Consider the following 13,275-nt stretch of genomic DNA (forward strand, 5'->3'; position numbering starts at 1 on the left):
TCTGGTTTCACATTTTTAGATCCGGGATGGTAAGTAATGTGGAAACAGAAACGTGAGAAAAACAGGGCCCAACGGGCCTGTCGGGGCTTCAGACGCTTGGCAGTCCTCAGGTATTCGAGGTTCTTGTGGTCGGTGTAGATCAGTACTGGATGAACTGCACCTCCATTCCTCCAAGGCAGATTTGATAGCGAGTAATTCACGGTCACCGACATCATAATTCTTCTCGGCAGGGGAAAGCTTTCGGGAGAAGAACCCTACGGGGTGCATCAAATCGTTGCCGCCTTGCCTCTGGGACACAACTGCCCCCACAGCTACTTCGGAAGCGTCCACTTCAAGAATATATGGTAGGGAAGGATCTGGGTGGCTGAGGATGGGGGCAGAGGTGAACAGTCTTTTGAGTCTCTCAAAGGCCTCCTGGGCTTCCCACCCCCAGTGGAAGCGTACACACTGTTTTGTCAACTGGGTAATGGGGGCAATTATGGCGGAAAATCACTTAATACATTTTCTGTAAAAATTTGAAAAGCCCACAAAACGTTGTACCCCCTTTTTATCCGTAGGTGCAGGCCAGTCCAGAACAGCGGAAACCTTCTGAGGATCCATCTTGATGCCAGCCGGGGAGATCTCAAGCCTGAGGAATTGGATGTTCCGTTGCTCAAAGCTACACTTCTCAGCCTTAGCATACAGTCCATGCTGACGGAGCTGGAGTAGAACCCTGCCCACGTGACCCCGATGCTGTTCGAGAGACCCCGAAAAAATCAAAATGTCGTCCAAGTAGACGATCACAAAAATGTCCAGGAAGTCCTTGAACACATCATTAATAAGATGCTGGAAGGTGGCAGGAGCATTACAAAGGCCAAAGGGCATGACCAGGTATTCGTAATGCCCGAAACGGGTCCTGAATGCTGTCTTCCACTCGTCCCCAGCCTGAATGCGAACCAGGTTGTAAGCCCCCCTTAAGTCCAACTTGGAGAAAATCGTGGCTGATCTCAGTTTCTGAAAGAGCTCCGGCATCAGAGGAAGAGGGTAACGGTTCTTGACCGTGATCTTATTAAGCTCACGATAGTCCACGCAGGGCCGGAGCGACTGGTCTTTCTTGGTCACAAAAAATATTCCAGCGCCTGCTGGGGAGGTGGAATGACGAATGAACCCCTTCTCCAGGTTTTCTGTAATATAAACCTTTAAGGCCTCCTGCTCTTTTTCAGACAGGGGGAAGATACGCCCAAACGGAATCTCAGCTCCTGGAAGAAGTTCAATAGGGCAGTCATAGGGGCGGTGAGGTGGAAGTGTGTCTGCTCCTCGCTTGCTGAAAACATCTAAAAATTCATGGTATGGTTCAGGCACCAGCTGGCATAAGTCCTGATCAGAATCAAGGCAAAGAAGGGTAGAGGGCACAACAGAATTCACACGAAGACAGTGCTCTTGGCAGTAGCTGGACTGGAATTTGATCTCCCCTGTAGCCCAGTTGATGCAGGGATTATGGGCCTGAAGCCAGGGGATGCCCAGGATCACAGGAAAAAGAGGGGAAGAAATCACATCAAGGGTGAGGAGCTCCTTGTGCTGGGAAGGGGTACAAGCCATCAAGGGTAGCGTCTCTTGGGTTACTTGCCCCGATTTGATGCGGGACCCATCAGCCAAGAACACAGGCAGTCCGTGGGTTTTCTTCTGAAGGGGCAAGGCTTGCAGACTGGCAAAGGTGGCATCGACAAAACAACTGCAAGCCCCAGAATCAATGATGGCGCTGGTGGAGACCATCCTTCCCTGGAACTGCAATGAGAGAGGGAGAGCAAGGTGGGTTGTGCTGGCTGGCAGGGAAACAGGAACAGGAGACACAGAGGAAAGGCACTTACGTGTCTTAACAGGGCAGTTGTTAACATAATGTCCGGACCCCCCACAGTAAAGGCACAAATTCTGCTGGCGACAACGGGCACGTTCCTCTGGAGACAAGGTGGGACGCATCAATCCCAGCTGCATTGGCTCAGGAGTGTCAGGAGCAGGACTGGCAGGGTCCCTTTGCAGAGCAGGCTGAGGACAGAAGGCGGGAATAGGAACCCTTGCAGTCATCCAATTCGAGCGCTGGGGCTGAGTTGAGCGCTCGGCCCGCCGTTCCCGAAGTCGACGGTCAATTTGTATGGCCAAGGTGATCAACTCCTCCAAAGAGTCCGGGATGCCGACACGGGCCAGTTCATCTTTCAGTCCCTCAGAGAGGCCCATGCGGAACTGATGTCTTAGAGCAGAGTCATTCCATTGGGTGTCTGCGCTCCAGCGCCGAAAGTCAGTAACATAGTTCTCGGCCGCACCGCGGCCCTGCTGGAGCACAGACAGAGCAGATTCGGCTGTGGCAGTTCGCTGAGGATCTTCATAAAGCTGTGCCATAGCCTCAAAGAATGAAGAAAGGGAATGGGTAATAGCACTGTCACCCTCCAGGAGACGGTGGGCCCAGGTCTGGGGTTCTCCCTGTAGTAGCGATATCACAAACCCCACCTTGGTAGCTTCAAGTGAAAAAGTCCTGGGTTGGAGGGCGAAGTATAGCTGACAGGCATTACGAAAGGCCCGGAACTTGGATCGGTCTCCTGAGAACCTTTCTGGAACAGGTACTCTCGGTTCAGGAGGGAGAATCACCACTGCAGGCTGGGTAGCAGGCTGAGTATGAAGAGGAGGTGATGCTGAGGTGGAAGGACTTATACCGGAAAGGTGTTGAACTTGCTCTTCCAGTCTGGTATATCCCTCTTGGAGCGACTTCACAGCCTGTGTAAGGGCCGCTAAGTGGGTGCAGATCTCCTTCATGGCAGAAGCTTCTCCCGCAGGCTCAGTCATGGGGCTGTTTGTACTGTTAGGTTTCCTGGTGATGAGCCCGACTTGATGGAAGAAGACTTCTCTTACAGCTCTGGTTCAGGGACCACTGGAATGGAGACAGTGGCCCCGTGAGCGCAGCGGGGTAGGAGTGTCTTACTGGAAGCAGCGGCTGGTTCTTCTGGATGCTGGAACTGCAGAGAAGTTGGTAGACAGGCAGGCAGCGATCAGCAGGCAAGGCAGTGGCACAATGGATAAGCAGGCAGGTAAGTACAGCAGGCAGAAGAGAAGTGCAGGCAGAGGTTCGGCAACAAAGGTACAGTCCAAAACAAGGTCAGGCAGGCCGGGGTCATAGCAGGAGAGGTCAGCAAGGTCAGACGGTAGCCGGGTCAGATATCACAACAGCAGGCAGATAGCAAGTAGTTTGGGTACAGAGCTGCAGACAAACAGCACCGAGTAGATGCAGCAGCCTTCTTTAAATAGGCCCACTGGCGACAAACCGCGCTAATGCGCACGACCCGTTTTGTGCGGGAGAAACCCTGACATTACCCCTCACTGTTTGGGTGGTCTCTGCCTCCCCCTGGATGCTCCACATATACCCCGACGACATTGTCAGAGGGGCAACACTTGACAGGACACGGGGCTGTCATGCCGGTGGCATCTCCCATTGGAGGAAGGGATGATGGCCCCAACCCCTTGGCAGCAGGTTCTTTCATGTACAGACCAGGGCGGCTCATCTTCCCTTATGGAGTCTTGACCTTAGAGGGGGGAGTTGCACTTTGGGGGGGTCTGAGTGATACCTAGTGCGCTGTACTGGAAGGGCTTGACATTCCCGCATATGTGTCCCCTCTCCCTGGTTGCGCCCCTCTTCCCCCCCCCCCTCTGGCCCCACCTACTCTTTGCTGACATTGCCTTCTGCAGCTTTCGGGGACACCCTGGATGACTTTTTATTGAGCCTATTGGTACGAGACACTGCTTCCCTCCAGGTTGACTCTGGACCCCCCTGGAGGATTTACCCCTTACTGTTTGGGCGGTCCCAGCCTCCCTCTGGAGGCTCTACACCGCCCCCGATGGCGATGCAGGAGAGACACTAATTGGCGGGCCCCAGAACTGCTGCTCGGGTGAAGTCTCCCGTTGGATGGAGGGATGGTGGCCCCAGCCCCTTGCCTGCCGGATTCTCCATGCACCGACCAGGGCTTCTGGTCTGGCTTCATCTTGATGTGGTGACCATGGAGGGGAGGAGTTGAAACTTATGGGGTCCGGGTGGTTGCTGTTGTGAGTGCGCTAAAGGACTTGACATTTCCGCATGTTTGTCCCCTCTCCCTTGCTGCCCCCCCTTCCCTCCCTTACCTCCTTCCCTTCCCTCCCCCTTTCCCCCCTCTTTTCCCCCCTTCCCTCCCCCTTTTCCCCCGGAGCGTGGACGGAGGAGAGGGGGTAAGGAGATGACAATCTGCCAAAGGGAGAAATGCATTTGTTCGGGGGCTGCATGTACTTTTGGGGTATGGGACGGGGGGTGGTGGATCCCATTCTGTGATGCCTTTTCTGTTGTGATGGGCTCCCTCGTGCATGCCTACGTTTAGGGCGAGCTGAGGAGACCCCTCAATGCTGACAGTTCTATGCTCTACCTCTGTTTTGATTATACTATTGTTTTTTGGTTCTATGATGTTACTGATTGTCTTTTATTTGCATACCGGTATCAGACGTGACATTTACCACTGCCGGGACCGCCATCCATTACCTACCCAATACCTACCTTGGTTCAACTTTCTTTGCTTTTCTCTGACGTCCCCCTTCCCCTCCCCGAGGAGCAATGGCAGACTCAGTCAAGGTCACCTCTCTAAACGTTAAGGGACTGAACTCCTCTGAAAAATGGTGGATCCTCCTGTGAGAACTGAAGACTTCCTGTACTGATGTGGCCTTTATACAAGAAACACATTTTAAAAATACTAGCCTCCCCTTTCTATGGTCAAGATCCTTCGCTAAGGTCTACCACTCTACTAACCCCCTCCTCTAAGACCAAGGGAATCTCCATTCTGATCTCTAGCAGGCTCCCCTCGGTTCTCCAGGATTCTCTGGTGGACCCTGGGGGCCGGTATCTTTTTCTTAGGAAAAAGCTGCTTTTTACATTTGCCACTGTGTATGCTCCCAATGTTTACCAAGACACATTCCTCAGAACTACCCTGCACAGATTATGTGACTTTTGGGAGGGCCAGTTGATATTAGGTTGGGACTTTAATGTCCCCTTTCGCCATCGGTTGACACTTCTGCCTCTTGCTCCTCGCTCCTCATTTCCTCTAGAAAGCGGAATACTAAGTGTTTACTGAATGACCAATTAGTTGATGTCTGGTGTCTGCAACACTCCGGATAAAGGGACTACTCTTTTTGCTCTTCCCCTCACAAATCATACTTGAGGATAGACTTCTTCTTGATTCCACATGACCAACTGCACTTGGTGAGCTCTTCCTCCATCGGCCATATTACTTGGTCCGACCACGCTCCTGTAGCCCTTACCTACACCCTCTCTAGGAACCCCTCCCCTAGGTCTCTATTCTGGCACCTTAATGAGAGCCTCCTCCAGATACCGGAAGTTTTAGCAGATGTGACCAGGGAATTTGACATTTATTTCCAAGAAAACTAAATGCAGGATTGCGACCCGGGGATAATTTGGGAGGCTCACAAGTCAGTACTCCGCAGGGTATTTATCAGGCACGGGGCGCGCATCAAACGAACACGGAAGGAACAGCTTGCTAATCTGTTTTGTGAACTTGCCTCTGTGGAAGCGAAACATAAACATGCCCCATCACGGACCTTAGAGATTGAATTGGGGACACTCCGTACCCAGATTACTGACCTACTCCATTATAAAGCGAAAGCGGCACTCCAGTTTTGTTGTAAAACTGACGTAGGAGTCAGGGGACAAATGCGGAAAAATCTTAGCCAGGTCGGTAAATGAGTTGAAATCTGCCTCTTACATACCACAGTTGATAGATGAGAATGGCCAGAGGGCCTCTACCCCAACCCAAATAGCCAAAGTCTTTGAAAAATGTTACTCTGATCTCTACAACCTGCCCGATTCAGGGTCCGGACAGGACAATATAGACAGATATGTAACCGGTTCTGGTCTACCAACCCTCTCATCGGAATCACGGGAGTACTTGGAGGACCCGATTACACTGGAAGAAGTCCAGATGGCCGTGGGACCTCCGAAGGTGGGTAAGGCTCTGGGCCCCGACGGATAAACCGCACAATACTATAAGACCTTCCTCCCTATTCTCGGCCCGCGCTTGGTGAATTAATTTAATACTCTGAGCTTGAATGGGGATTTTCCTGAGGATACCCTTAGAGCCCACATCTCGTTGATACCTAAGGAGGGCAAAGACCCGGGCCTATGTGGGAGCTACAGACCCATTTCCCTCCTAAATTTGGTCCTAAAACTATTCTCTAAAATCCTCGCCACATGATTGGCACAGCACTTGCAGTCCCTTATACATATTGACCAGTTAGGTTTTATTCCCACCAGGGAAGATAGGGACAACACCATTAAGGTGCTTACCCTGGTCCATAAAGCAAAGTCATCTGGGACCCCTTGTCTTTTCGTGAGTACTGATGCCGAGAAGGCTTTTGATCGGGTCAAATGGACATTCATGTTCTCGGTCCTTTGCCATATAGGTCTGAGTGAACGGATGCTGGCATGGATAAGTAAGATATACTCACGCCCTTCACCTCAACTCAAAGCGAATGGGGTGCTCTCATCTCCCCTTGACATCGGGAATCGGACCAGACAGGGTTGCCCCCTGTTGCCCCTATTATTCGCACTGTCATTGGAACCCTTTCTCTCCACAATTCGACAAAACTCAGACATAACGGGACTCCAAATGGGTACTATTGACTGCAAGATATCTGCCTACGTGGATGACATGCTGTTCTCGCTGACGAATCCCAGAGTTTCCTTGCCAAATCTCCTTCGGGAATTCCAGATATACGGGATACTTCTTGAAATCGGAGGCCATGGGGGTCGCAAGTCCCCCGCAAACGTTACTAGACTTGCCGTCCAATTTTCGATTTAAATGGACCCATACAGCCCTTAAGTACTTAGGTACTTACATTCCACCGGACATCGCGCGTACGTTTATGTTGAACTTCCCCCCACCCCTTGTCACTAAGATCTGCAATTTGCTTCACGGGTGGCATTCTGGCCTCCATTCCTGGTTCAGGAGATGCAATCTCATTAAAATGAGCATACTCCCTAAATGTACCTATCTTTTCCAAGCTCTCCTGATCCAGAGTCCAGTCCCATTTTTTAAGCAAGCTCAATCCCTGCTCACTGAATTTAACTGGGCCCACAAAAATCCCAGACTTAAGTGGTCACAGCTGACATTGTCTAAACAACAGGGAGGGTTGGTTCTCCCTGACTTGCGATGCTACTACCTGGCCTCCCATCTGGGGTGTGTATTGGACTGGAATGATAACAAACTTTCTAAGCTCTGGGTGCAACTAGGACAATCTCACTCCCGTATTCCGCTAAGAAGCGCCATGTGGTGCTATAAGGATTTACCCACAGAATTGACGTCACATCCCACTATAGGGGCTTCATTGAAAGTCAGTCACCTGATCGCTACCCAAAACACACTCACGTCTTTGACTTCCCCCCTATTCCCTATACGTGACCATCTGAACTTTGAACCGGGGACCCACTTAGAAATTCCAACCTAGACCATGCGTCTAAATTCGTCATTGATGGAAAATGGCCTTCTTTCTCAACCCTAACAGATCCGACAGTGCTTTTCCAACTGCCTTTTTGGAGACCGGCGCAATAACATCATTTTCTCCATTCCATCCCCAATACTCAAACTTTCGCCCGCCCTCAGACGGAGTTTGAGACTCTATGCAGGAGCGAAGGCCCTTTGGTCCACATTCTCTCTCAAACAGATCACCCACACTTAACCTGTCTGTCCAACTGGGAAAAGGACCTTAATTGCTCGTTTTCCCCAGCACAGAGACAACGCATTATCACTTTGGCTCTCAAAACCTCGCTGTGCACGAAGATACAGGAGATACATTTTAAACTTCTCACCAGGTGGTATTTGACACCATCAAAGCTGCATAAATAATTCCCCTCTTCCTCGAACATATGCTGGAGGTGTGGAGAAGAAGAGGGCACGTTGCTCCACATTTTTTGGTCCTGCCCCAGCTTGGTGGACTTCTGGACAGAGATCCGATGCATAACACAAAAATTCACAGACTTCTCCATCCCGGAAGAGGCTGCATTCTTTCTCTTGCACCATTCACAGATTCCCATTAAGAAGTACAAAAAATCAATTTTACGACATGTGATAAATGCGGCAAAATCCTGCATCCCTCTCTATTGGAAAATATGTTCCCCCCCTTTCATTACTCACTGGCTTAGGAAAATAGAGCACATAAAAAAAAAGGAGGACTTGATCCTCACATCACAAGGTAAACAAGAATTTTTTAAACAAACCTGGGACATCTGGAATACCTTTATATTCTCGCTGGAAGGCTGTCGCCTGCTATCGCCTTAGTGCTCTGAGCTTTCCTTGACTGGCCCCTTGGACAGTGGCTGCCATCGTGTCTCGTCCCCTCTTCTCCTTTCATGATCTTTCACCCCTTCTCTTTTCTGCCTTCCTCCCCTATCTCTCACCCCATCCACCCCCTCTCTCTTTTGGAAAAAGTGGAAAATTGGGAATGACGGCCCCACACCCCCCTCTGGATGGATTATGCCGGAGGGACCTGGGGTTTGTGTGACCCTGGATCTTGGTACAGTACTTTATCCGTGCCTTGAATCATGATTGATGGAAGGCAGACTCATATTTGCGAATATACCTGTATCAAGTATTGTTCAGCTGCTTTTTGCTCTGTATTTCTCTGTTGCATTATGTACTCGGGGGACCGTCTTCCCCTGTTTGGAGAAAAAAAAAAGAAGCCTACGACACCTGGTATTCCCAGGCGGTCTCCTATCCAGGCATTAACCAGGCCCGACCCTGCTTAGCCTCCAAGATCAGATGAGATGGAACAGATTCAGGGTGATGTGGCCGTAGCCAATATCTTCAGGCACTCTCCACTCTCTTGACAAATGCCAAGATGGTCACCTTGGGAACAAGCGGAAAAAAATAGGTCAACGGCAACAACATAACAAGAAGCCTACGGCATCTGGAAATCCCAGGCGGTCTCCCATCCAGGGATTAAACTGGTCCCAACCCTGCTTAGCCACTGAGATCAGATGAGATTGGGCTCTTTCAGGGTGATGTGGCCGTAGGAGATTTCTTCAGGCACTCTCAACCCTCTTGACTAATGCCAAGATGGTCACTTTGGGAAACAAACAAAAAAAAACAAGTTAACGCCAACAACATAAGAAGAAGTCTACAGCACCTAGTATTCCCAGGTGGTCTCCCATCCAGGTATTAACAAGGCCCGACCCTGTTTAGTCTCTGAGATCAGACAAGATCTGGTGCTTTCAGGGTTATGTGGCCATAGGCAAGCTCTTCAGGCACTCTCAACCCTCTTGATAAACACCAAGATTGTTTACCTTGGTAAACAAACAAAACAAAAGCAAGTCAACGCCAACAACATAAAAAGAAGCCTACAGCACCTAGTATTCCCAGGTGGTCTCCAATCCAGGTACTAGCAAGGCCCAACCTTGCGAAAAAAGACAGGTCAATGTCAACAACATAAAAAGAAGAATACGGCACCTGGTATTCCAACGCCATCTCCCATACAGGTACTAACTAGGCCCAACCCTTCTTAGCCTCAGAGATGAGAAGAGATAGGGCTCTTTCAGGGTGATGCTGCTGTAAGCGATCTCTTTGGGCACTCTCAACCCTCTTGACAAATGCCAAGATGGTCACCTTGAGAAACAAGCGGAAAAAAAAAACCGAATCAACGCCATCAACATAAAAAGAAGCTTACAATAACTGGTATTCCCAGGTGGTCTCCCATCCAGGTACTAACCAGGCCTGACTCTTCTTAGCTTCCAAGATCAGACAAGATTGGGTGCTTTCAGAGTGATGTGGCCATAGGCAATCTCTTCAGGCACTCTCAACCCTCTTGACAAACACCAAGATGGTGACCTTGGGAAACAAGCTAAAAAAAAACAGGTCAACGCCAACAACATAAAAAGAAGCCTACGACACCTGGTATTCCCAGGCGGTCTCCCATCCACGTACTAACACGGCCAGACTCTTCTTAGCCTCCAACATCAAACGAGATCAGGTGCTTTCAGGGTGATGTGCCCGTAGGCAATCCCTTCAGGCACTTTCAACCCTCTTGACAAACGCCAAGATGGTCACCTTGGGAAACAAGTAAAAAAAAACGAAGTCAATGCCAACAACTTAAAAAAAAAGCCTATGGCATTGAGAAATCCCAGGCGGTCTCCCATCCAGGTACTAACCAGGTCCCAACCCTGTTTAGTCTCTGAGATCAGACAAGATCTGGTGCTTTCAGGGTTATGTGGCCATAGGCAAGCTCTTCAGGCACTCTCAACCCTCTTGATAAACACCAAGATTGTTTACCTTGGTAAACAAACAAAACAAAAGCAAGTCAACGCCAACAACATAAAAAGAAGCCTACAGCACCTAGTATTCCCAGGTGGTCTCCAATCCAGGTACTAGCAAGGCCCAACCTTGCGAAAAAAGACAGGTCAATGTCAACAACATAAAAAGAAGAATACGGCACCTGGTATTCCAACGCCATCTCCCATACAGGTACTAACTAGGCCCAACCCTTCTTAGCCTCAGAGATGAGAAGAGATAGGGCTCTTTCAGGGTGATGCTGCTGTAAGCGATCTCTTTGGGCACTCTCAACCCTCTTGACAAATGCCAAGATGGTCACCTTGAGAAACAAGCGGAAAAAAAAAACCGAATCAACGCCATCAACATAAAAAGAAGCTTACAATAACTGGTATTCCCAGGTGGTCTCCCATCCAGGTACTAACCAGGCCTGACTCTTCTTAGCTTCCAAGATCAGACAAGATTGGGTGCTTTCAGAGTGATGTGGCCATAGGCAATCTCTTCAGGCACTCTCAACCCTCTTGACAAACACCAAGATGGTGACCTTGGGAAACAAGCTAAAAAAAAACAGGTCAACGCCAACAACATAAAAAGAAGCCTACGACACCTGGTATTCCCAGGCGGTCTCCCATCCACGTACTAACACGGCCAGACTCTTCTTAGCCTCCAACATCAAACGAGATCAGGTGCTTTCAGGGTGATGTGCCCGTAGGCAATCCCTTCAGGCACTTTCAACCCTCTTGACAAACGCCAAGATGGTCACCTTGGGAAACAAGTAAAAAAAAACGAAGTCAATGCCAACAACTTAAAAAAAAAGCCTATGGCATTGAGAAATCCCAGGCGGTCTCCCATCCAGGTACTAACCAGGTCCCAACCCTGCTTAGCCTCTGAGATCAAATGAGATTGGGCTCTTTCAGGGTGATGCGGCCATAGTAGATTTTTTCAGGCACGCTCAACCCTCTTGACAAACGCCAAGATGGTCACCTTGGGAAGCAAACAAAAAATCAAGTCAACGCCAACAACATAAAAAGAAGTCTACAGCACCTAGTATTCCCAGGCGGTCTCCCATCCAGGTATTACCAAGCGCGACCCTTTCTAGCCTCTGAGATCAGAGGAGATTGGGTGCTTTCAGGGTGATGTGCCCATAGGCAATCTCTTTGGGCACTCTCATCCCTCTTGAAAAATGCCAAGATAGTCACCCTGGGAAACAAGCGGAAAAAAACAGGTTAACGCCAACAACATGAAAAGAAGAATACGGCACCTGGTATTCCAAGGCCGTCTCCCATTCAAGTACTAACTAGGCCCAACCCTTCTTAGCCTCCGAGATCAGAAGAGATTGGGTGCTTTCAGGGTGATGCTGCTGTAAGCGATCTCTTTAGGCACTCTCAACCCTCTTGACAAATGCCAAGGTGATCACTTTGGGAAACAAGCGAAAAAAAACAGGTCAACACCAACAACATAAAAAGAAGCCTGCGGCATCTGGAAAACCCATGTGGTCTCCCATCCAGGTCCAAAGCAGGCCCAACCCTTCTTAGCCTCTGAGACCAGACGAGATTGGGCACTTTCAGGGTTTTGTGCCCGTAGGCAATTTCTTTGTGCACTCTCAACCCTCTTGACAAATGCCAAGATGGTCACCTTGGGAAAAAAGGGAAAAAAAACAGGTCAACGCCGACAACATAATGAGAAGCTCACAGCACCTGGTATTCCCAGGCTGTCTCCCAACCAGGTACTAACCAGGCCCATCGCTGCTTAGCCCCCGAGATCAGATGAGATTGGGCTCTCTCAGGGTGATTTGGCCGTAGGCACTCTCTTTGGGCACTCTGAAGCCTCTTGACAAAGGCCAAGATGCTCCCCTTGGGAAACAAGCTAAAAAAAACAGGTCAAAGCCAACAACATAAAAAGAAGCCTACGGCATCTGGTATTCCCAGGCGATCTCCCAATCAAGACACTAACCAGGCCAGATCCTTCTATGGCACCTGGTCTTTCCAGGCAGTCTCCCATCCAGGTACTAACCAGGCCTGACACTGCTTAGCCTCTATAATCAGATGAGATCGGTTGCTTTCAGGGTGATGTGGCCGTAAGCGTTCTCTTCAAGACACGCCCAACCCTCTTGAAAATAGCCAAGATGGTCGCCTTGAGAAACAAGTGAAAAAAAACAGGTCAAAGCCAACAACATAAAAAGAAGCCTATGGCACCTGGTATTCCCAGGCGGTCTCCCATCCAGGTACTAACCAGGCCCGACACTGTTTAGCCTCTGAGATCAGACAAGATTGGGCGCTTTCAGGGTAATGGGGCCATAGGTGATCTCTTCTGGCACTCTCAACCCTCTTGACAAATGCCAAGATGGTCACCTTGGGAAACAAGTGAAAAAAAAACAGGTCAAGGCCAATAACATAAAAAGAAGCCTACGGCACCTGGTATTCACAGATGGTCTCCCATACAGGTATTAACCAGGCCGTACACTGCTAGGCCTCTGAGATCAGATGAGATTGTGCGCTTTCAGGGTGATGTGGCCATAGGTGTTCTATTCAGACACTCTCAACCCTCTTAACAAATGCCAAGATGGTCATCTTGGGAAACAAGTGAAAAAAAACAGGTCAATGCCAACAACATAGACCCTGGCGGTCTCCCATCTGACCCTGCTTAGCCTCTGAGATCGGGTGCTTTCAGGGTGATGGGGCCTTAGGCTAACGCTTCGGAACATACTAAAAACTCTTGACAGATGCTAAAATGGTCACCTTGGGAAACAAGCGGAAAAAAAACAGGTCAAAGCCAACAATATAAAAAGATTGCTACGGCACCTGTAATTAGGTACTATCCAGGCCGGACCCTGCTTAGCCTCTGAGATCAGATAAGATCGGGCGCTTTCAGGGTGATGTGGCTGTAGGAGATTTCTTTGGGCTCTCTCAGCCCTCTTGACAAATGCCAAGATGGTCACCTTGGGAAACAAGCGGAAAAA

General features: G+C 49.6%; 6 pseudogenes; all 6 read right to left on the reverse strand.

Annotated features, from left to right (window-relative positions):
* Positions 1-8,732: 8,732 nt before the first annotated feature.
* LOC143928425 (5S ribosomal RNA) lies at positions 8,733-8,851 on the reverse strand (annotated as a pseudogene).
* A 317-nt stretch (positions 8,852-9,168) lies between these two features.
* On the reverse strand, positions 9,169-9,287 carry LOC143928986 (5S ribosomal RNA; annotated as a pseudogene).
* A 423-nt stretch (positions 9,288-9,710) lies between these two features.
* LOC143928775 (5S ribosomal RNA) lies at positions 9,711-9,829 on the reverse strand (annotated as a pseudogene).
* Positions 9,830-10,692: 863 nt separating this feature from the next.
* Positions 10,693-10,811, reverse strand: LOC143928776 (5S ribosomal RNA; annotated as a pseudogene).
* Positions 10,812-12,001: 1,190 nt separating this feature from the next.
* LOC143929037 (5S ribosomal RNA) lies at positions 12,002-12,120 on the reverse strand (annotated as a pseudogene).
* A 379-nt stretch (positions 12,121-12,499) lies between these two features.
* On the reverse strand, positions 12,500-12,618 carry LOC143928888 (5S ribosomal RNA; annotated as a pseudogene).
* Positions 12,619-13,275: the final 657 nt, after the last annotated feature.

Source organism: Lithobates pipiens, unplaced genomic scaffold, assembly GCF_037356315.1.
Source record: "Lithobates pipiens isolate NorthernLeopardFrog02 unplaced genomic scaffold, aLitPip1_a1.2 Scaffold_23, whole genome shotgun sequence".
NCBI classification, from domain to species: Eukaryota; Metazoa; Chordata; class Amphibia; order Anura; family Ranidae; genus Lithobates; species Lithobates pipiens.